Source organism: Andrena cerasifolii, chromosome 10 (assembly GCF_050908995.1).
Source record: "Andrena cerasifolii isolate SP2316 chromosome 10, iyAndCera1_principal, whole genome shotgun sequence".
Classification (NCBI taxonomy): Eukaryota; Metazoa; Arthropoda; class Insecta; order Hymenoptera; family Andrenidae; genus Andrena; species Andrena cerasifolii.
The window spans coordinates 6,867,557-6,891,181 of NC_135127.1; the positions used below are offsets into that span (position 1 = coordinate 6,867,557).

General features: G+C 43.5%; 2 protein-coding genes across 2 annotated transcripts in view; both read left to right on the forward strand.

Annotated features, from left to right (window-relative positions):
- LOC143373739 (ras-related and estrogen-regulated growth inhibitor) overlaps window positions 1-23,625 on the forward strand; it is a 117,250-nt gene that overhangs the window by 73,925 nt on the left and 19,700 nt on the right. The window lies entirely within an intron of this gene.
- The window catches only part of Ics (ras suppressor protein 1), a 139,857-nt gene continuing 135,221 nt past the window's right edge, over window positions 18,990-23,625 (forward strand). The window contains exons 1-2 of the mRNA XM_076821254.1: window positions 18,990-19,329; window positions 19,819-19,925. The gene's annotated coding sequence lies outside the window, so the exon portion shown is untranslated. The remainder of the gene's footprint in view (window positions 19,330-19,818; window positions 19,926-23,625) is intronic.

The following is a 23,625-nucleotide window of genomic DNA, read 5'->3' on the forward strand; positions in this document are numbered from 1 at the left end:
TTCAAAATTACGTAGACATAGAATAGAAAGTTAGGTCTGTTGAGTGGAACGGAATTTTTTTTTTATTGAAAGGTCAATTTTTTGCAAGTAAATTAGGTAACTATTATCATATTATCCAAGCATCACTTCAGGATCTATTTGCTGGTTCACTCAATCTTTCACTCAAGATTCCTCATTGAAATATTAATTTTCTAAAATTGGATGGTCAATTTCTTCAAATATGAGATCTCTTTTTGAATTTAAAGCACAGTGCTACTCGAATCCTTGATTATTATTTTAAATCAAGAAGCTCGTACCGCTGCGTTCCATTTACCAAGTCAACTGGATACACTCCCACAAACATTTATTTAACGCAAATACATTCGTCGACATAACAATGGCATATATCTCCGCGGGGTGAGAACAATACGAACACCATCAAGGCCGCGCTGAAGTATTCAGAATACCGTGTCTTGTCCCTCGTTATCCTCGAGGCAGTGCGCGTATTCAAGGGGCATCTTGAAAAATCATCCGTCGCGGCAATCGCAAAATTAGACGGCTCGTGCGGTACAGATGACGGGACAGCGGATCGGCGTGAATCAACAGCCGCGATGGACTGACCGAATAACTAGCGATTCGGGCCAAGGTTTCGGGTGCAACACGTGTTTGTCAGTCGCGATACAGAAATAAAATACGGCTCCCGCGGTTGCTTCTCGATCCGCATGCATTCGGGCTGCAACGATGCCGCGATAACTCGTCGCGGACAATATCGTCTCTCGATGAAGCCCCTGCAAGGGAGAAGTCCGGAGAATAGAGAGCAACAGCAAGATATACTTCGTACAATCCCTACAGGGTGTTTCTGAATCGTAGACACAAACTTAATCGGGTAAGTAGTAGAACGTACAAAATAAAGAAGAAAAGAGTTCAACATACCCCCACAAACAGATCACGTCGATGTACTCAGCTTCTCATTTTGTAAATCAAACTCTTCGTGGGATTATACACGAATAGGTAAGGTGACCATTCGTTCCAGATTTTCGGAGATAGTCTCCGGAACACGATTTATTTCCCCGGCAATCTTTGTCCCCGATTTTCTCCCCGATTCTGAAATTAAGGTAATCATTTGCCCGGGATTTTCGGTAGTAGTTTTCGGTAATGTTGACGCTCTCAAAGTTTATTTATTCGTGCGAAGCTTTTGGTAGATGAAATAGGAAGCTGAATACGCAGGTCGTAGGGAGTGATTAATTCGTGGGTTCGCGTCTATTAAAATCCTTTTTCCTTGTTTTCGTCCGCTCTATCGGCCAGTTGAGCTATCCGTCTACAATTCTGACACACCCTGCATACAGGGAGAGGCAGAAGAAAAAAGACAGGGCAGAGAGAGAGCACACCGAAATAAGCAGGCCGGTATTTCGGCATCCCCGCTGTGTGAATCACGGATCGTTAATAAATTTCGGTGAAAAAGAAACGCTCGCATCCGGCGTCTTTCGTTCGCTGGACCATGGCTGCTGGTACGTTGCGCAGAAAACGGAAAAAACGAGCCCCCGTTTCGTGCACGGCCCTTTATGCCGCAGCGTGGCTCGACCATTGGTAGGTATTCCTGCTCGCGTGCTCGTTAGACGATTTATCGTTGCTAAATGCGGTCTAACCTGAACATTCAGAGACGTGTTCGAACACTCGGCGTATTGTTGCTCGCTTGATTGCTGGACAATCAACTTTCACCGGGTCGAGCGCGGCTCGGACGTAGGGAAATCCATTGAAGCACTCTTCGTGCTCTTCAGGCAGTTTCGAGGAAAATTACATTTGTTAAATTTGATGTAAACTGAGTGTCAGAGGATTTATGGGAACATGATGCATCGAATTAGGAAGCAGAAGTTCTCATTTAATCTGAGACTTCGAGAGTTCCTCCACCCCCCGAGGATTGGCAATTGGTAGTTACGCAGAAAGCTATCAACCCTCAATGATCTGAAACGGAGTAACATTAGTTTGACGATTTAATTGTTAGAGTTGCTTTATTTCTATTGAGTATACTTCATTTCTTGTTATTGTTTGACAATGTTTTAAGGTGTTATTTAATAGTGAGCAGTATAATTAATATTAATATTAATATAATTATTTTAATTTTTTGTTGCTTTTGTTTTTTAAGAATGAAATGAAACTATGGCTTGGTAGTTTTAATAATTGTGTAATGTAAGAGTTGTTCTGTGGCTTGGTAATTTTTTGCAAAATGAGGATCAGAAAATTAGGGGGTCCATACTGCGTTTAATAAATTTGATGTAATTTTGGGGGTTGGTAGCTTTCTGCATAACTACGAATTATAAGGACCCAGGAAGTTAAGAGTATTAGAACAATTAGAATTCATCATTCCTCTTCATTTCTCCATCTCGAAGCACGAAAAAAGCAGTCGAGTCGCCTAAGACATTACTCATCGTCCAATCAACAGAGTAAACACAAAGAGAAAATAGAAATCGAATCGAGGGCTGCTTTCTTCCCCAGCCACCGACATCCTCGGACTTTCATCCGCGGCCAGAAATGCAATATAGCGCGGCAGGGACGGCGATTTTCCAGGCGACGTTACGAGGTGACAGGTACAAGGCCTGAAAACGTGATCAGGTTTAGGATTTCCGAGGGGTTGGACTCGTTCGCGTTAGAAAATGGCCCCCCTCGCGGGCCCGGGTCGCCTCATATTACCTCGCCGCTTTCGCATCCTCGCGCGAGCCTGCGCCTGGCCATCTTGTCGCTGGGGCCCCCCTTTGGACAAGACAAACGATCCGTGCGCGCCGATAAAACGATGCCCGGTGCTCGATTTATCGCCACGAAACGGTGCACCGCGGCAGGGACAATGTCTGGACAGCGCCTCGTCGACCGTAGTCCCGGGCGACTCCAATTTGCGTATTTCAGGCCGCGAAATTGGAACTTCAGAGGTGCGTGTCACGTTACCCGATAAAGCGGGGCTACGTGTCCACCGCGTGTCCCTTCCCTCCCACGTCGCTCGATATTATCAGTCACCATTTGCATTAATCGACTTATCGCTCCGGAGCACACCACTTCTCGAGTGAAGCTACACTATCACGATTCTTCTGATGCACAGGGGCGGATTTCAGTATAGGCTAAGTAGGCTGCGGCCTAGGGGGGCGAATTTTGGAGAACGGCAAACTTTAGGGGCGGCAAATTTGGTGGAGTGACAAGTTTTGGGGAGCGATAAATTTTGGAGAGCGACAAATTTTGGGGAGCGGTAAATTTAGGGAGTGATAGATTTTGGGGAGTGACAAATGTTGGGGAGCGTCTAGTTTTGGGGAACGGTAAAATTGGGGAGTGGCAAATTTTAGGGAGCGGCAAATTTTGGGAGCGACAAATTTTGGGGAGCGGCTAGTTCGGGGAGCGATAGATTTTGGGGAGTGGAAAATTTTGGGGAGCGGAAAATTTGGAGAGCGATAGATATTAGGGAGTGGCAAATTTTGAGGAGTATCAAATTTTGGGGAGTATCAAATTTTGGGGAGCGGAAAATTTAGGGAGCGATAGATATTAGGGAGTGGCAAATTTTGGGAGCGACAAGTTCGGGGAGAGATAGATTTTGGGGAGTGGAAAATTTTGGGGAGTATCAAATTTTGGGGAGCGATAGATATTAGGGATTGGCAAATTTTGGAGAGCATCAGATTTTGGGGAGCGGCAAATGTTGGGGAGCATCAAACTTTGGAGAGCGGCAAATTTTGGGGATAGATAAATTTTGGGGAGCGACCACAGGACCGAAATCAGTACCTATCAGTATCTTCACTGTCGAAATATTGAATGAATCCCCAAAAGGCCACAGCTTACGCCTAGGAGCCTGCAGTAGTAGGACTCCAAGGTCCGAAAGCTTCAGACATCTCATTCAGTTCCCAGCCGAACCACACCCACTTGAAGCCCGCGTTGCAATCGTCTTCGGAACCAGAGTCAGCCTCTAGTAGCTCTGTCAACCGAGCCTCGTTCCGAGAGCCCAGTTATAATTCATTCTACCTGATTTCATGTATACTGAACACGAGCTACGGGGGTCTGCCGGAGTCTGTTCGTGTAAACGAAATAACCGTACGGTCGTGCTCGGAACGAGCGATTTACGCGAGCAGACGCGGCGATACACATCCTTCTTCCGACGTTAATCGCGGCGGTTGCCCCTCTGCGCTCCCGTCTAATTAATGGCGCGCTGGCTCCGGCACGATTAGAAATTCAGAATGAGCCGCGCAGCGAGCAGATCGCCGGTGACCACCTGCCGATCACGAACCTAGAGGCCGCTTTCGACAAGGACGATAACGCTGGCCACCGTGGAAAACGCCGGGGACAGAGGAGGACAGGCTCGCGGGTGGAAAGGAGACAACGGTGGAGGATCGAAGTCGCTGTCTACCACGGCGAAAGCGACGGTTTCCACCAGCGTCACTCGACTCCGCGGTGAAAACGATGCCTGGCTGATATTCCTCTAACTCCCATCCGCCATCCTCCCGCTGGATAACTCCGTCCTGAACCCGCCATTGTGGAGATGTAGACTGAAGATGGGTGTACCAGGTTCTGGGTTCATGGTAGGTACGTTAATTGCTGTTAAGAACGAGGAAAATGATGTAGTTAAGGATAGATTCAAAAGTTTTCTCGCGAATAGCCTTTGGGGTATCAAGTTCCTATCGGCTTACAATTTGGAGTATCTATTTGTTAAATCCACGACTCCACAATTCCAACTATGGAGCAGTTGTGACAAGTATACATACCATTTAGAAACGCGACAAGTACTAGAATCTAGATAATAGTCTTAAGAATATTCGTGCCAAATTTTATTCAAATCCAAATTGGCTACCTAAGTAGTTTGCCTTATTCAGTAACTAATGACGTCTACATAATTTCTCGGTATTGTTTAACGACGCTTATAACAGTAGATACTCTCTACCTTCTCATACTATTACACAAAGCATGAGTCCCAAATCCAACCCCCTACGAAGCATCCCAACTGCCTCCCCCAGGGAACATACGAACCCTTTCGCTATCGGCCGATTGTAATACCAAATAAAAGGGCCCCAGCTACCAACGCGGACCCCGGAAAGTGTCCCGCGCGAAAAGGGCCTAATCATGCGTCGGCGGAGGCGCTTGGCAGCGGTATTGCACCGCGCACGGGGCCCGGGCGAGTGCGCTTGCACCGCTCGCAGCGTAGATGCAGAGACATGCGCGCGGCGCAGGACGCCTCGTCGGCGGCTGGCCGCGGTCGTGACTGGCAAGGTCGTAGGTCGGCTCGCTGCACCTTGCACCTCCACCTTGGATGGCAGAGGGAACGAACCGCGGCGTGTCTGGCCGCGGGCGAGAGTTGAAATTTAATACATGCGCATAACTCTCGATAGTACTCTCCCGGTGCCCCGTGGGCTACGTCGTCATCCTTCTAGCTCCGTAGACTGAAATCCACCTAGGGGGATCGTCCGTGGGTTATCGAGAGGGTTCGAGGGGGTCAGCGGTGGTCTCTGCCGCGAGAGCCTCTGCCTGGTTTGCAGTTGCGTCCACGGAACAACACGCGATCACTTTCGAGAACTTACGCGTTAGGGCAAAGCCTTTGGGAAGGATTTTGTTGACTCGAGGGTGTAAGGTGATTCTGGGTTTGGGAACGATTGGCGGCTGTTCGGACGGAGAGTCTTTGTGTTATGGTGGGCAATAAGTGTGCTCTTGTGCTTCTTAAATTTCAGAGGCTGCAGGTGTAATTGGAGTGTGTAGAGGAAGGGTTTTGAATTTAGGAGTTCGTTGCGTGAAGGGGAACACCGAAATGCGTGGATGGGAATGTTTAATCTCGGAAATGACTATGTTATCGTCACGGTATCGTGCAAGTTAGCCCTCGCCCCGCTGTCGGGCCTTTAGCAAACGATTCGGGAAGATTCTGTAAGGGGTATACTTGCGATAGTATCTTCGCGGTGTAGATTTCTTGACGGAGAACTCGAGAAGTTTGTGGACGTCGAATACAGGGAATCGGTTTCACACACTTTCATTTTTTAAGTGGCTTGGCAGAGCTCCGCTTTTTTGACACTTAATACTCTGGCGTGTGCAGGCTTTTCGGAGGCTTAACTCTGTAATCTGAGAAAAGTGGGTTGAAGTTTCAAGTAATGAAGCTTGCTTGTTACGAATTCCTGAAATACCTTTCAGGAATAATTTGTATCCAAATTGAGATGAGAAGCAGGATCGTACGAAGTACCTTTGAAGAATTTAAAAAAATAAATTGAGAGGGTGAACTGAATTTCAAATTGAGTGACTCTTACATAGAGACAAATTAACTCGAATTAAATGAAATGAAAGCAAACTGAGCTGAACCAATTTAAACGGAGACCATGCATCAGACGTTCAAAGATTATTCGTTCCCGCTCCCCAAGTATCGAGATCGACATTCACACCTTCCAGCGAAGCTCTCCAAGCTAATTTTCACTGGTGCCCGCAAGGGGTGTGGAGAACCCCGCAAAATCTAGCGTGCCAGTCATAAATGGAGCACCGTGGAGTCGAAAAACACGTTGATGACACGCCTGCACCAACCAGGCAGCGTTCGAACGCAGGTTCGGTGTGTTCAGACGTATCATTAAGGTAAATGCTTGCTCGCCCGTTTACTCACTCACATGGGCGAGCCCTTTTCGGCTGAGAATGTTCGCGGACAAACTCGATGAACAGTGGTTGGCGAGCACACGGGGATGAGAAACGACTAGTGATAAATCAAGCTCCTGGGCTAACCGTAAACGTCAGAAGCAGTGACCTTCGAACGTGGTCATTTTCAGCGGGTAATCACGCCTGATGGGCCTACTCAGAATTCACTAAAACGATCCCCGACCATTCAAAGCATCTGGGGAGAGAAATGCACGCGGTGGTTTAGAGATGTTTGAAGAAGCACGACTTGTCATGATATTCGCAACGTTGCGGTCTCAAGAAGATTTATTAGCAGAAGAGTAAATTTGTAGAGACTTTTCAGCGATCCATGGTTTCCTTCTCCTTTTCGAGATAACTTGTAAATAGTTGGCGATGGTTTATTCAGGTTTGAATAATCATTTATTCTGGGAGATAACGGGATTGGCTAGAATATTTTTTAAATCTTTATATTTACACAATCCTGTTCACTACTGAATATGTCCTGTAGTCTCGACTATCTTCTTGTAATAATTAGGTTCTGCTAGAATCTTTTCCATGGTCGTCGATTTAATAGTGATGGACCACCTCGATACCAAGTCGCGTTTAATCGTTAATTGGCTTCGCAGGTGCATCGCTGCACCCGCATTCCAATCGCGATAAGAGGAGATCGCGGTGTTTGTGTTTAACAAAGCTTATTATCGTGGACGAGTCAGGAGTGACAAGAATCTCATATCAACCTCGAAAATCGTATTTCCCAGATAATAATGCGGATAGAGCAGTTCTCTGCAACAAGTATCGACATGTGTATGAATGGCCCAGGATTGATATTATGATAGCTGTTGGCTGAAAATTGAATTCAACGTCATGCTAAGAGAATTGACAGCACCCACGGCGATTGTGTGAGATCGATTCTTAAAATAGGGCGAGTTTCCTGTGAATGCAGGATTATGCCACTAAGATGTTTCGTGGAGTAATACTCTTTGAAAAGAATAGAGATTGTTAGTGATTTATTAATTTTCGCGTAATAAGGAATTACAGTGTTTTATTACCTGCAGTCATTGAAGCCAGAAATTTTTATAATTAAATACCGTGATGTAACTTTTTTCCTATGCTAAGATTTTTTCGAAAACATTAATTTTATGCGGGACAGTGGAAGAAATTTTAATATTCTATTTTAAATTAAATTTCAAAGTATTGCTATGCAACTGTTTCTCGAAAATTGGAGACTTTAATATTCCAGCGCCAAATATAGTATGAATCAATCTTAAGCTTATTCTGAGAGCCCTTAAGAAACCCCACAGTGTTTCTGTAAGTCCTGAAATTCCGCATTCACGCTACCGTATCTGACGGAAACGTTTCCGTATTTAACGCAAGCACGCGGTCACGCGAAAACAATATTTGCGTGCGAGAAATGCTTCCAAGAAAAGTGGATCAACCGCCAGCATTGTTTAAACATTCGCCGCATTCCGGAGGCATCGTGAGGCAGCGAGTCACTGCCCAACTATCTACGGCCAATAACAGTGACTTATATTACCTTCAATCAGGCTTTGCAAATATTTTCGCGACCGAGGAATGAAAGGAATCTGTTCCAACTATTATCCAACCGCAACCATAAATATCGTAAGATCGCGAGTGAATCAATTTTGAGAAATCCTGCCAAACTCTCTTCTAAACACCTGCCAGAACCTGCGGTATCTAAAGACTTCAATCATTCAACCCGTGTCTTCGAGCCCACCTCAACTTTCGTGTCAATCCACATCGTCATTCTCTGTGGAACACAATAAATCAACAGCTGCCTTTACAAGTAACCGCCGACTTCTTCGCAATTCTTTGGAAGAGAACAAAGTCTGAGCGATGCCAACGAACTCACTTGGCAAGCTTTTCCAGGGAAATGACGTTAAATTTAGGCAAGTCGGGTCGAAGATCCTCTGTCGAATATAATTCCCTCGGTTGTTTAATGGAGAAAGGAAAGGGAGATGGAAGACAGATCGAAGCTCGGAAAGGGAAGAGATTCTTGATCTCTCTCAGAGATCTGGCTCAAGTGTTTGGTTGGTGGTGGCGGGTGTACGCGGAGTTTCGAGAAATTCAAGAGAAATCTGCGTAGCTGGTTGGCGGGCGCTAATAAACAGCTGGGGGATAGCGTAATGCTAAATCAACGGGCGGTAGCGGGAAGCGCGAATATTTCTAATTAACGAAGCATTGCGGAATCAATGGGGCAGGGAATAATAAGTGCGACTGGTATTCCTGGCCATATGTCGCAATAAACGTGCTTTTAATCGTCGACCTGGAATCCCGCGTCCAGGTGATCCTGAACGGAATAATTAACGCGCCGTAACTGTAACGTTCCAGTACAGTTGCGCTCATTTTATTGGGAATTATTCCGGGTTGCTTAGGAGCCACTAACTGACCTGGGTCACTCTGAAGGATTCTGTTTTTTTTCTTCTAGCGAGTGACCGAAAATTTAATTGTTTAATGTCGTTTAATTGAATGTTTTGGTTGTTCGAATTGTGTTGCTTTTGGGGGAATTGTTTTGACAGGAAATATTGTGCAGGTTTTATTCTTCATTTGGTAGATGGAGTTTTTAAGTGAATATTAGAATTGTTTTGTGATTTTGTTTATTTCTGTTTGGTAGGGATTGTTTTATTAGTGTACAAGAGGTCGTGGGTGTTGGGGAAAAAATTTCATTTAGAGATGCTTGAAGGGATTGGGATACATAAGAAGAATGAGATTAAAGTTAACGAATACGTAACAGTAGTATTTGCATGTGTTTTTGATAGGAATAGAATTTAGAATCGAACGAAAGAAACCTACTCTAATCTAGCTTTATGTAAGCCTGGAAATAACACGCGTTCGCGTTTGTACAAGTATTCGTGGGAACGGAGAAATTAGAACAAAGTCGTTGGGAAATTGCAAGTATAATTTGCGAAATGGTGCTACGAATTTGTGAGTCTAATCAGTTTATTAGAGCAAATGTGCGAGAGAAATCGCGCGAAGTAACGAGGGAACCGTAAACTTATTATTCGTGGGGAAGTCGAAAGAAAGTATATTTATGGAATTTAATGAAAGTGCTGTCCTAGTACTTTTGTGTGTAAAACCAGAATTCAAGCAGTTTCAAAGTCACGAGACTTCTTCAGCTATTCGATTGAACTTGTGCCTTCTGTTGCAAAATTACCATTAACCTAATCATTTATCGAAATTCGTACAGAATGATGAAAAACTTTAAAAAAAATGCAGCAAGCGACACTCTGTCTATATCCAAATAGTTTTGACTGCAATAAAATCCAAGTCACTAAGACAGAGCTGTGAAAGAATTCGAAGAATCCAGCAGCATGATTCAATAGCAGAAACATTGCGTTTTATTATGCCGTAAAGCTTGCTCATGTTTGTTGTTACTCGTTACGAATATATTTTTAGAAACTGGGCAATTGGAGTGACGTTGTTGTAACGTAATAAAAATTCCACGAGTATTTATTACTAGTTTTCGCGAATATCCCCAAAAATAATAAACATCGGCGGCGCCGCTGAGATCGGCAGTGTCGCCAAGAAATTACGTCAAACGGAAATACTTTATCATACGACCAGAAAAAATATTGCGCGTAGACAATCAATATAGATGATTTAGCAGAGTTTCCAGTAGAGTTCTTAAAAATAACAAATTCGTTTAGCCAATTTCAGTCTTGTCACGCTCCAAAGAAGTTAAATCGTAATTAAGGGGAATTGTTTATTTGATGGAGCCAGCTAGGTAAAATAATTAGAAAATGTGTTATTCAAATTATTTTATTGCCCATTAAAGTATTTGTTTAAACGTTCAACAGTATTATTCGAAAAAATATTACGTATTGCATTAAAGTAGGTACTTACACTGTATTTCTTTCAACCTTATTATCCAGCATATTCCTCTAATTAATTATTTTAAAGAGCACAAGGAACATGCAAGTGTTTATAACAAAATCTCGTCAAATGGAATTTAAACTATAACGATTACTAAGACGCAAATAATAGTAAAATCCGCTATATGATGCACGGCCGAAACCTCTGAATGAAATTCACCGTTCATTCCCCTCTCTAGCATGCGTGCTGGAAAGCAAGTACCATCTGAAAATAATCCAAGTGTCCCGTACGTCATGTCCGCCCTCTCAATAAATAAAATCGTCAAAAAGGTGTCTCATAAATTGCGGGGAAACACACCGTATCCGTAGAATACACAGTGTGTTCCGGAAATAATTGAGAATGAATCAGGCCATAAAATTTTATGTGTGAAAACGATTTCCGTCCAAGTTACAAGCAGCCTCTTCTTCGGTTACAATGTATTCACACTGCGATCATAACTTACTATCAACGGAAAATGAATGACTAATAACACGTTCATCTCTAAATTCGGCAACTGTCCTCTTAGAACTTTATAAAGTCTGTAGATATTTTATCTATACTATGAACAAAAGGTCTTCGTAACTCTGAACGAAACTGCTTCCCGATATAATTCCAGATACAGTAGGTACTTCGGAAGTCCATTCCCTCCACCTTGCAAAGAAAAAAGTGTGCAGAACTGCAGGGGCTGCAAAGAAGGGAAAGTTCTCATTTCACTGATATAGTTCTCGTGCAATCTAAAGGTGATGAAAAAGGAGGGGAGTTTCCTCGAAACATGGCAACTTTCCCCTTCCTCTCCCAACCGCCTTCACAGCTAGTAACTTTCCCCAACCCCTTCAAATCTAGTAATTTTTCCCTTCCTCGCATCCACCTTAAATTTAGTAACTTTCCCCTTCTCTCCTTCCCAACCCCCTCTAAATCTAGTAACTTCCTCTTCCACAAGACCCTTCAAAATTTAGTAACTTTCTCCTTCCTTCCCAACCACCTTCAAATCTAGTAAATTTCCCTTCCGACCAACCCCCTTCAAATCTAGTAATTTTCCCTCCCGACCAACCCCCATCAAATCTAGAAACATTCCCTCCCGACCAACCCCTTCAAATCTAGTAACTGTTCCCTTCCTCGCAACCCCCTAAAATCTAGTAACTTTCCTCTTCACTTCACCCCAACACCCTTCAAATGTAGTAACATCCCCTCCCACAAGACCCTTCAAATTTAGTAAAATTCCCGCTTCTTCCGATAATTCCGTATCCTTTCCTTCCCAAACTGCAACAAATGCCCCTAAACTTATGCCACTCGGCTATGAGACAACCCCGCATATACCACCCAGGTGGCAAGCTCGCCGCCGCGGGAGATTGAAACGGCACCGTTGACACTAGCCGCGAAACAGATACATATTTCCGGGGGCGGCCGATTCACGTGGCGTTACGCGTAACCAAGGATCAATCTATTAATCGTTCGTTGATCGCGCGGCGCGGGACGTTTTAAAGCGCGCGCATTCAGTCGGCTCTCGCGCGTCTCGAAATACGTATCCGGCCCCAGGAGGCGGTCGCGCGACGTTTTACGATCGTAAACGCCGCGTAGGAGGCTGACTGGGCGAGGAGCGGCAGAAAATACTAGGGCGACGACGAGCAACGTCGAATACTTTCGCTCCCCCTCGCACAGTCGCTCCACCATCCCCCCTTCGCCCTCCCCCCGCCGACGGGGAAGACGACCGCGAGTACTCGTCTCCGTGGTCGTAAAATTAGAAACGCCGCGGCGCCCGGCGAGGCGCCAGTTTCCCGGCCGCTCCAATTCGCTCTTTGACATTTCCGATGATAACGACGGGGGTTCCTGACATTTTCCAAATCCACCCAGGCGTCCGTCCGCCGAGCGCAGTTTATAATCCAGGAGCCTGGCGTCACGTTTCAACGCGCCCCGCCGTTGATATACGCCTGTACACGCGCGTGTTTACATACTTTCGCGGGCACTAGAGTGTCTTCTTCCTTTTAGGCTTCGTATCCGCGGGGAATACCTTGAAACACTTGCGGGGGGTTCGGTGTGCATGGGATTTATGGGAGGGGACATTTTATGGATTTAAAATCTTTTGTTCTGGAGTTTGCTTCTTGTTTTAAACCTCTGCTTGGTCATTGGTGATGGGAAGAAGGGAGAAGTTGTTATTATTATTATTATTATTATTATTATTATTATTATTATTATTGTGGGTTCCCCAAGTGGGTCGCGAAGAGTTTTCCGGGGGGTCGTCACGGTGTTTGGGATTTTTTTTAAATATTATTAACTTAGAATTATATTCTGAAACACCCATTTTTAATGTGTTTCCTTTACCTTATTAAATTTACTCTACCTTACATGGGGGAGGGGTCGAAGTTCATTCGAATATTATAAAAGGGGATCGCGAGTCAAAAAGGGTTGGGAGCCACTGTTATTACGTCTTTATTACTCGTAGAAAATAAATGATATAATATGTACATATAGATGAGTAATAGTAAATGTAAATCTAGAGTAAAGCCGAGGCTGCAGTAGCAATACTGTGGATAAGCATAACCATTAACTACCTAAAACTAAGAACTAAACTGAAACTAATACAAATAAAAAGAACTAAGGCTACCTACGCACAGTTAAAGTATACGATTGAGAATTGAAGTTGTTCGAAGACGGGTTTCTAAGGGCGTAGATACGTGTACCTGTTCCGTAGGTTAATCATTCGATTAATTCATTTTAGGTTTGAGTTATTATTCTAAGCATTCGAGCGCAGTTTGTTTGCGAATTGCTAGGGAGGAATAAATTGTAGGAGCTGGTGCTGTTTTCCGTATATTTTCTGGCTAGCGGGGAAATCATATTTCGCGCCACTTGTTTGCGCATGTTGTGGAATATTTGATTTTAAATGCTGCGCGGATTAAAAATATCGAGGGTCGAGTACATATTTGTTTCCAGGCGAGACGGTGCAATTTATTTGTATTGTTTTAAGAAGCTTTCTCTCTTACGGATTTTGTTTTTCTGTTATCACTTGTGGTCGATAAATCGCCGAAGTTCAGCCTTAATCTATTTCCATCGAGGATTTTTTTCCTTGATCGAGAAGAATAACTGCTCGGTTCTCCGATCCTTGAAAAATCAGAGCGATTGCGCGCGATAATCCAATACTTGGTACCTTTGAGTCCCTACATGCTCTGCTTATACGCGAATGTCGTCCTACCGGTGGTAAATAAAGTAATTACAGCAACACAGTAAACTGTGTAATTAAACGACACCGAAGTATGCGACTCTTTTGCATTCGTGCACGTTAATTGATAGCACACTTCTAATTAGCGCTAGCGCAACAGTGTAGTGCTGGCATATGGTAATATGGCAGCATGTAGGACTAAATAAAACGTCCAATAGGGTCTCCAATAAACGACCACGCTCATAGAATCCACCGCAACTAAATAGAACTCGGACGTTTCCCTTTGCGCAAAAAATATCTCCTTGATATGTAAATTAAAATTACCCACATCGGGAACAGGGTTCCGCAAACTGCAGGAACACCGACAGGTTTTCGTAACATTTTGTCATGCACACATACGATATAAAAGTTAACATTTTTACAGTCGCTTTAAGTGTCCTTTTTCTGATTTCACTACAACTACGAAAATGCATAAGATTTTTTATCTTTTCCCAGACACAAGTTAATTAATTGCCAATGTTACCTCGTACCGTCAGTGTCCCCACAGTTTACGGTAAACAAATTATCACATTTCCAAACGCTCGTAAAACTCCAGTTTGGTGTCCCAGATAAACGAACTTTTATCACAGACACATCGCCTTGCGAATAAAGCTAAAACGATCCCCGAACAAAGAGCACCCAGAATCATAACCGCATCCGCTCTCAATCACGACCCCTTTCCCCCAATTCTCCGCGGGCCTCCAGCGCAAGAAAAGTCTCCAGCGAAGAATATAAAACTGGGCCGATCGCGTGTCCGCCGAGCACGTTTCACCGCGTATTAATTTAGCGGCCGGGCACATTCGGCTGTGCCCATAGAAATTTGCGCGATAAATCTCTTATCGCGGTGGACAGGCACTGCCTACCGTGCGACGGTCGCCGTCGTTACCAGGCCGATATCTTAAGAACAGTAATTTTAGCCTCTGCTTTACGACAGTCTTTTGCCTCCTGCGCCGTGCACCGGCCGCTATTTATCGGGGCCCATTGTTCGGCGTAGAAAGTCCCCGCTGGTGGATAATCACTTCTAATTATCACCGGTCCAGAAGCACGATCGCGATAATCGTATTTCCTGAAAATAAACCCTGGCGCGCGCGGCCTAGCGCGGATCGATGGCCGAGGCGGTCGCGCCCGGGTTTCACCAGGAAATCATTTTCGCGCGTGTAACGCGGATCCGCGGGGACTTTTCCTCCGAATCCAGCCAGCCGGCCCGATCTCGCGTTGGATCCTGCGCAACGGAGCCGCCGCGAGAAACGTTGTCGCCGCGATTACGGTGCCGGCACGCGCGCTGCACGCTCATTATGCCCGCGATTACGGGATTTGCTTTTATTAATAAGATCGGAAATTGCGCGACCGGCTGGTAATTCGAGGCGGTTGATAGCGGGCCGTGTAACGCTGCGTCTGGTACTTTGTATCATACTTACGCCCGGACACCGTCTGGTGATTTGGGGTTGCGCTAAAACGGCGTGGAGGAATTCCGATCGACGCACCGTGATCGCCGCGCTTGAGCAACGGCTAAAACAGTCGCTCTGTGGAGCGTTAATGTACTACCATCGATTTTTTTTTTACACGCGGTATATTCGATTTAAGGATCAACTTCAGTGACGTTAAAAATAAGCGAAAACCTTTGAAAATTGGAGGGATGAATCTTGATGCAGTAACCAAACCCTCTACAAAATTAATTGAAACGGGAAGTATTATTAGGAATAACTGTTTCGTTATCAGTGAAATCGAACCGTCAAGTCATACCAAATGCCGGCAGTAGCAAGTGTCTTGGAAATTTCATGACCCCCCTGAATTTTATTACGGGACTTGTTCTGGGGCTACACAAGGAACCCAGTCATGTATACTGACGCTACGAGCCTACGAGCACGCACGTACACTCCCCTGCAGTTCTCCTCACCGATTCTAACCTTAGGAACGGGACAGGCGGGTTGCTCGCAGCTAGGCGCTAAAACGGCTCCCTGTGCACCCCTGGTTTTGGGAAGAACGCGTTTAAAGCTGCAGGTACCGTTCTTTTTAATTAATTTCTTTTTTAAACGTTGCCTAAATATGCACAAATATAGGCATAAAGTTTTCTATTAACATAATCCGAGGGTTCCTCTTTAAAAAAATCCCAAATGTCGCGCTCCTTTTCAGGCCGTCAAAGTAGGAACACCCCTTAAATTATTTAACTCTCAATTTAACGTGCATTCTCATGGGAGAATCCAATATTGAGAAATATAACTACAATAGGCCACAGTTTTTGAAATCTTGTGTACCTATAGAAAGCTCAAATACAGAACAAAAACTAAACTTAACTAAGTTAATTAACTTTTGATGAAGTTGCCATTGAAATTCATCCTTAAAGAGTTGCCATGTATTCGAAGTAAGTACGTCGGTGGAGAGTTTTTTCGCTATATTGAAGCAAAGTCTGTATTAAAAGTAAAAATAATACTACGCGTGTTTTCTTAATAAAATATTTTCCTTGGCTATCTGTAACATTTTTCAAAGTAAAAGTACAAGTAGGCGTAGTAACACTGACCAAACGAACTTGTGCGCCGACCTAATAATTATACACCTTTACCTGCAATTACTCAGATTTGCCGCAATTCAGATCCAACTGCAGTCATAACGCGGGAACATAACGATCGTCCCCCGAACGTGCCTTGAAGAGAGCGCGGTATCGGTAAACATTCGGATAAGCGCCTAAATCGCGGAACGATTAGGAAACCGCGAGCGACGGTCGCGTTACGTGTTGCGATCGAGTTTCTCTCGTTACGCCTGTTAACAATTAATTCGATCGTTGTCGCGGGACGCACGCTCGCGCCCGGGCTCGGAAAATCCGGCCGGCGTAAAACGGCCGAGTAATGTCGGCTAAAGAAAGAAGCACGTAAACGACGGGCACTCTAACGAAGCGATAGCCGGCCTCCGCGCGTAATAAATACGTGCGGCGGACGTAGCAATAAACACGCGCCTAATTGCTGGCACTCGCATTCCGCCGGGCGATTTGCATTTTCGCGGCAATTATAATTCCGCCGTGCGCGGCAACCGCGCCGATTAAGCGAGAGGTGTCGGGTGGTATTTTCAGGCGATTTCGCGGCCTCGCGGCCGCGTCGTATCCTTATTACCGACTGTCTATCAAACGATCGTGGAACAAGCGGATTTGCGGCCACCTCGTAAATTAACCGTGTTCCGCGTGCGAACTTGATTAGACCGTTTTTCCGCCGCTGTTTTATGGTTCGTTTAGATTTTTATTTATTAGCCTGGCGCCTTCTCGTTTCCCGCGTTTGCACGCGCTTAAGTAAGGATCGTTGCAGGTGAATGTTGTCGCCGCGCGAAGGAACGGTTTGAAGGCTCCTCCAAGTTAACGCGAATTTCGCGGCGCGGAGCGGATCCGCCGCGGATTAGATAACACTGTCCATAAGCCACCAGGTATAAAAAATTGCTGCCTTAAGGCTCCCCCAAAACAAAGCTATTTTCTGCCTTATCTGATCCGCGGCGCTGAGCGGATATTCGCGTTGATTTGGGGGAGCCTTTAAAAGCGCGGCCACATCCACCCACATGGTCAATATCGCCGTAATCGTTTCAGATTCTCATCGGGATTATTGCATTTTGGGGGTTCGTTCCGGGGGCCGGGAAACTGATCGTTGACCTATTTCGTGGGTGCGGATTGTTCTTTGCCGAAAGGAAATGGAATTTTGGGGTATTTCAGGAGGTTATTTGGGGTAGGAGTAGGGATGGTTTCGAAGCTAATTTTGTAAATTCTCGAAACTTGAATCAGGAAGTTTGTAAGGCTTTGAAACTCTCGGAATTTAAAGGGCTGATTCTGTTTTGTAAGTATCTTGCTTTAAGACCTGATGTCAACAAAAATCTCTGTTGGCTATAGTTAAAAGAAATATAAACAAAAATATAACAGTAGGAATACAAATTCTCGAGGCACGTTGCGAACGATACTTCGATTTTATAATGTTCCATATCTGGGCTTCGAGAGCTTCGAGTCACGAAAAAGTGCAAAGTTTCTTGGGTTTCGACGCTTTGGAAAACCCAAGTTAAGCCCTAGTTAGGAGGATTGAGCATTGCATATTTTTTTCATTTTATTTTATTTTAATTTAATAATAAAGTGGAGGACTCTATTTATATACAAACGCTTGCGAATTATTGTCAGGAAACGAATAGGAAGTTATTCAGTATCTTATATCTTATCTTATACGTACTATAAAGCAGAAAGTGTATCGCATGTTTGCGTGTTTGTCTGTCGCCTAAAAACCTTCGAACGGTAAACTCTGGGGTCGCGAAATGTACCTCAGCTCATTATGCCTGCCTAATCCAGACAAACGTGACCATTTTCACAAAAGAAAAACTAAAAAAACTATTTTTCTTTTACAAAATCAGAATCTAAATTCCGGACGAAGCCGAGTAGTAAAGCTAGTAAACTATAAACGTACAAATGGAATGTTCTTTTCGTAGTTGCGATTTAAATATCTCGTGTTCAAACCTCAATGTTTTAAGGTTGTATACCTATGAATAATTCCTGTATACAGTTTTTTTTTCGAAGAAGAAAAGGGTTTAGTACCATATGTTTTCCACAAAATGTGTCTAGACATCTGTAATCTGAAGAAATTGATTTATTAGTATCGACAGGGACTCGATTCATAATTTCGAATTTTCCGACTCGAGCAGGTGGAAATTCAAACCACTCCATTCGTCGAAATTGTCACGGTACAAGGAGAGAATGCCTGGAACGATTAATGGTACCAAACACGCCGCGTTATCCCCTCCACTTCGAATTAGCGCAGTTACTTCGCCAATGTTTACGTCAGAGGTCAGTCCTCCTAGGATCATCCTGCCGATGGGACGTATCGACACTACTCCGCGGAATGTAAATATAATTTTCAACAGAACACCCTGGAATATTTCTGACTCTTTCCATTTAACATTCTACCATTCTTCTTAACCTGTCACACGTTTAAAACACAGTACTCTTAAACAACCAATTAGAAACTAATTCCATTCACTTGTAAAACTAACCTCTTCGCCTCTTTTCTTTACATGTATTCCAAAGTCTTTCCTACATTTCCACTGAACAATTTTGAAACATCTATAAAACAATCTCTATAATCTTTATTGAGTTCGATACGTTGTTAGGTATAAACAAGCATGTGCTGATATATTTAACGGTGAATTGTTTTGTATGTTTCAGATGTTTCGTAGTCGATTAAGTGGGGGACGCTTCCACGCCGCCATGTTGAACGCGCTGCATTCGATTATCGAAATCAACAATAGGTTCGAGAGTCTCGTTTCCATGGAGCGTAACAAACGGGAATGAACACGTTTAGCTTCTGAGCTTTTCGGCGGCGCGAGAAAGAACCTGAAGATTCTTTTCATTCGGTTCGTGACGCTCAGCTTTTTCTTTTATTCGAAAGTTTCGCGGTCGTAAGCGGTTGTAGAGTGAGTATTTGTTTCGTCGGGAAGTTTATTCGAAAGAGGCGAGAATGGATTCAGTGCTACCACGCGGCTTCAATCTCTTTTTGTGCCGGAGTCGTTTCTGTTTCCTTTTACACACGAAATTCTGCTCGGGGCTTGTTTCAAACGCGACTTTCGGCTGGAGTAGTTTTTTTTTCTGTGTTTCGGTGTGCGCATCGGTATTCGAGCAGTGGAAATAGCCACGGCTAAAAATATGGCTGCTGGATTCGATGGTAGAAAGAAATGTGAGTATCAATGTTTCATTCATGCAAAATAATTTTATGATTCTAACATCGGTTTCTTTTGCAATAGAATAATAATTTATATAGTAACTATTATTTAGTAACGATCAGCTGTTTATTATCTTCGATGTCAATTTAATTATTATTATTATAAAATGCTGTTGAAATTTTCGAGATTTATTCCTGCATAAATATTACAATTCGAGCATTGCTTTTAATAAAATAATAATAGTAGGAATGTCTCAAATTTATATTTTATAATCTTGGTTTCAGCTAGAGATGGGCACAATTTTTATTTAAATAAATTTTCGGGTAATGAATAAAAGTTAGAAAGAAAATCGTCATTCGCACGTTAACCCGAGTTAACTTTATTTGACACGTGACGAATAATTTTTTAACTTCTACGTATTATTCGAAATTTTATTTAAATAAAAATTTCGCCCATCTCTGGTTTCAGTGCAGATTTCTAATGTTACATTTATTATGTTTTAGACTCGCGACGATGTTCGAAGATGTATGCAGTGAATAGGATGTAGCAGAAAGATATACAGCAGGACGTTGTATAACAGCGCAAAGGTATACCAGATGTTCACCGATCGGTGAGTGGAATTTTCTTAATTGTTAATGTGAATGTGGCCTGTGGGTCTCAATATTTATCGCTTTGCACTCCAATTTGTTCTTTCGAAATCGACCAGATATTTTGGTTAATGCTGCAATTATTATAGACAGAACTTTAATATATTATTGTTGTCATTATTAATTATTAACTTGAAAATAGGCCAATCTGTAGTCTAGTTATTTGAGAATTAGTAATTTGTTCAATTCTATGAATCGTAAATACCCCTAATTTTACCAGATTTAATGATATTATTATGCAACTTTTATTTGAACCTTAACGTCCCTCAGAGGCATACTTGTAGTGCAAAGAGTTACAATTTGATGAAAATCTCATTATTTGATGAATGATGAACAGCGGTCATTAAAAAATAGAAAGAAAATTTTAAAGGCCCTCATTTTTATCATTTTTTTGTTCGGATACCACATACGATAAATAAATGGAACACAATTGATGTGGTAGAGGTATTACATGGTTTATTCCTGTAGTATTTCTTGAAGCCTCAACCTTCAATTGTTATAACATCCTCTCGGTCTGGGGAAAGAGGGTGTTGAAACAATTGCTGTGTTGGCATAAATGAGAAACAGGAAGCAGGAGATAGGAAATTGTGAAAAATTCCAAGTTGGAAATAGGAAATCGAGAAATAGGGAGTGGCGAATAGGAAGTCGGGAAATAGGAAATGGGGAAATAGAAAGTTGGGAACTAGGAAATAGGAAGCAAAAGAATTCAGCTGCATAAAAATTGAGATACACATCTGCTACAATCAATCATAGCACACTTAGAAAAACTAATGTGGGTCATTTCGACCCCATTCTACCCTCGGGGTTAGCAACATCTTTCACTGTAAGATCGTACCAATTTCCTGGGTGCTTTCACCTAAACTCCATCTCATTTGTCCATCATCCCAAGGTGGATCATTGCGGTCGCACCGATAAACTTGGGGATTACCTCGAGTTTATCGGAAGAAACTACGACAGAGGGCGGGAAAGAGGGATCTTTATTCATCAAGCGTCTCACGAGAGATTCGAAAGATCCAGCAACGGTTGATCGTCCGGGTAATTGGCCAGTATTGTTTGTTCATGGCTGACAGAGTACGTTAACATTCCTTGTTGCCGATGATTGGTATGCTTTCACCTACACTCGGGCAACTGCTCATTGTCTTAAGCGTTCTGGGGCTGGTTTTCCTCGTCGATCTTCGAACGACAAAGCGCTCTCTGTTATTATACGAGCTTGTCGATACGCGGGGAAACTCGGCGAAGTCGATTTCTCGTGATTAGGCGAAACGCAAAAGAAAATCGTTATCGCGGCCCTCCAGAGCCATCGATTTTTGTAACACTTTCGTTCAACTCGATTCCATCCACTTTCAGGTTGACTATTTTTTATCAAATGGTACAATTAATTCTAGTACAATTCTTTTTCAAAATGCTTCATTTCTGGCATTTGTTAGTAGACTCAGTTAGGACTGTTTCTGAACAACTCGGTGTTTAATTTCAACCTAAATGACTTTCTCAGCTTTATAGCTTCTTTTTAATACTTCCTAGTGTTAAATTTGATTCTAGACTTGTTACACATTTCACAAAATACCCACTCCGTAAAAACTGAAGCACTCCTTTCTACTCTACTCAGTCTCTACAGTTACGCACACGACCCCCAGTTATTTTAATTAACATCCACGAAAATGGTTTCTAGTATTAATTATAAATTTCCTGGATAATCTATCTCCATATAACAACTCCATTTTCTTAAGTACCATCGTGCTAAAGCGGTTAATATCGAAACCCTTCCACTCTTAGAAGTTTACAGTATCATATCACCTCGGCTACCATGAATTTGCAATTCAAAATGTGATATATACTGTAGTGCTTCCATAAATTTCCCCGGAACCTTTGATCTTATTTACATCAAACTTGCTCCAACCACTTCCTGCGTTTGCAAATGAATCACAAACCTTGCAAATGCATCACAAAGCTGACAAATGCATCACAAACTTTGCAAATGCATCACAAAGCTTGCAACTGCATCGCAAAGCTTGCAAATGCATCACAAAGCTTGCAAATGCATCACAAAGCTTGCAAATGCATCACAAAGCTTGCAAATGCATCACAAAGCTTGCAAACGCATCACAAAGCTGACAAATGCATCGCAAAGCTTGCAACTGCATCACAAAGCTCGCAAATGCATCGCAAAGCTCGCAAATGAGTCGCGAAGAAAGGGGTTAATCTGGCAACCACTTTGGTTACCTTCTTATCGACAGTTCTTTCCGTTGCATTTCACTGTGTCCATTCGCGGGGCGTCCCGACTTAGCAGTCGCGTTTCTGGTGCTTTCCGTTTGAATGTCAAGACTCGTTGCGCAATCCTGGCTGTGTAGCAACTGGGCCAGGCAGTGTCTTCTCGAAGAGGACTCTGACCGTTCGCATTCTTCGGTGTCCAACTGGCTGGCACGATCCGAGCAATATCTTTCGAATGTTCCCTCGGAAACAGCTACCTCGACATTGTGCATGATAGAGTGCTGCTATCGCTTCGAACGGACCCGCTGAAACTGATTCATCAGACTATCATCAGCGTACCGTTCTATGGCGCGTTGTACAAGCGACGAAAGCTTTCTTCAGGAAGCTATTATTTCTCGGTCTGTCTACTTTGTTGTCTCCTCGGCCGACTGGAAATTACATTACAGTCAGGTGGATAGGAACGGCCCACGATAGATCGTATCGTAAATCGTTGCAGAGATTTTCATATGTTGAGCACGTGACGTAAGTCTCTGTAATTCACCGTGATGTAACAATCGGCGTTATGGAATGATCGAATTATTCTGTCGAGGTAATTCGAGGGGTGTATTGCTTTGAAATTGAAGTAGCACTCAATTTCTCCTCGGGGGTACATTCGTCACTGTTGCCACTGCTAATCTGTTCTGGTAAATCTTTCTGTCTTCCACAAAGAGATGCAGTTTCTTATGGTCATATCGTGGAATAATTGTCCATACTGTATTAATAGTAGAAGTACATAGTTAATGATTCTTTCGAACTGCCATTGGATTCTACACAAAGATATTAGTTTTTGATCTATGCAAGTAAGCATATCAATCTTAAAAGCTACTCGTACTAGTCGAAGCATATATTCAACGATACAATATCCACCCCATTTTCCATATTTCCTTTACCCCGATTCCCCCAGCCTCCAAATCAAATTTCATCCAATCGCTTGAAGCCTCGACAATTAACAGAACCCTTCCATCGAAGCTAGCACCCAGGCAACGGAGATATTCTCCTTTAAGCTTCATTTTCTCCAACAAACAAATTTCCCTGGAACAGAATTAGAATTCCATCGTTCCCCTTCGCTCTCCCCGCGGTCGTGCCGCGTTGCACGTGAAAAGCCCGTGGAACAGTTCCCCGAGGAGGCCGAGTGGTGATAGGCGAAATCAATGAAGAAAGAAAGCACAGGCAGAAAAAAAAGGCTCGTCAGCGTATCGAGCCAGCCGCCCTTTCGCCAGCGTCGATCTTATTGTGCTGTGTCCTGGTCTCGCGGTGGCGGTTTCTACCCCGCGGCCTCGGATAATGCGATTTCCGCATATTGTCTCGCGTGAGCGGCCCGTTCTCGCAAAAGCCCCTTTATAAAGAGCGGCTCTCTCATGGGATCACGATTATATTGTTACCGCGGTGTACGTACACATAAAGCCCGCCATCCAT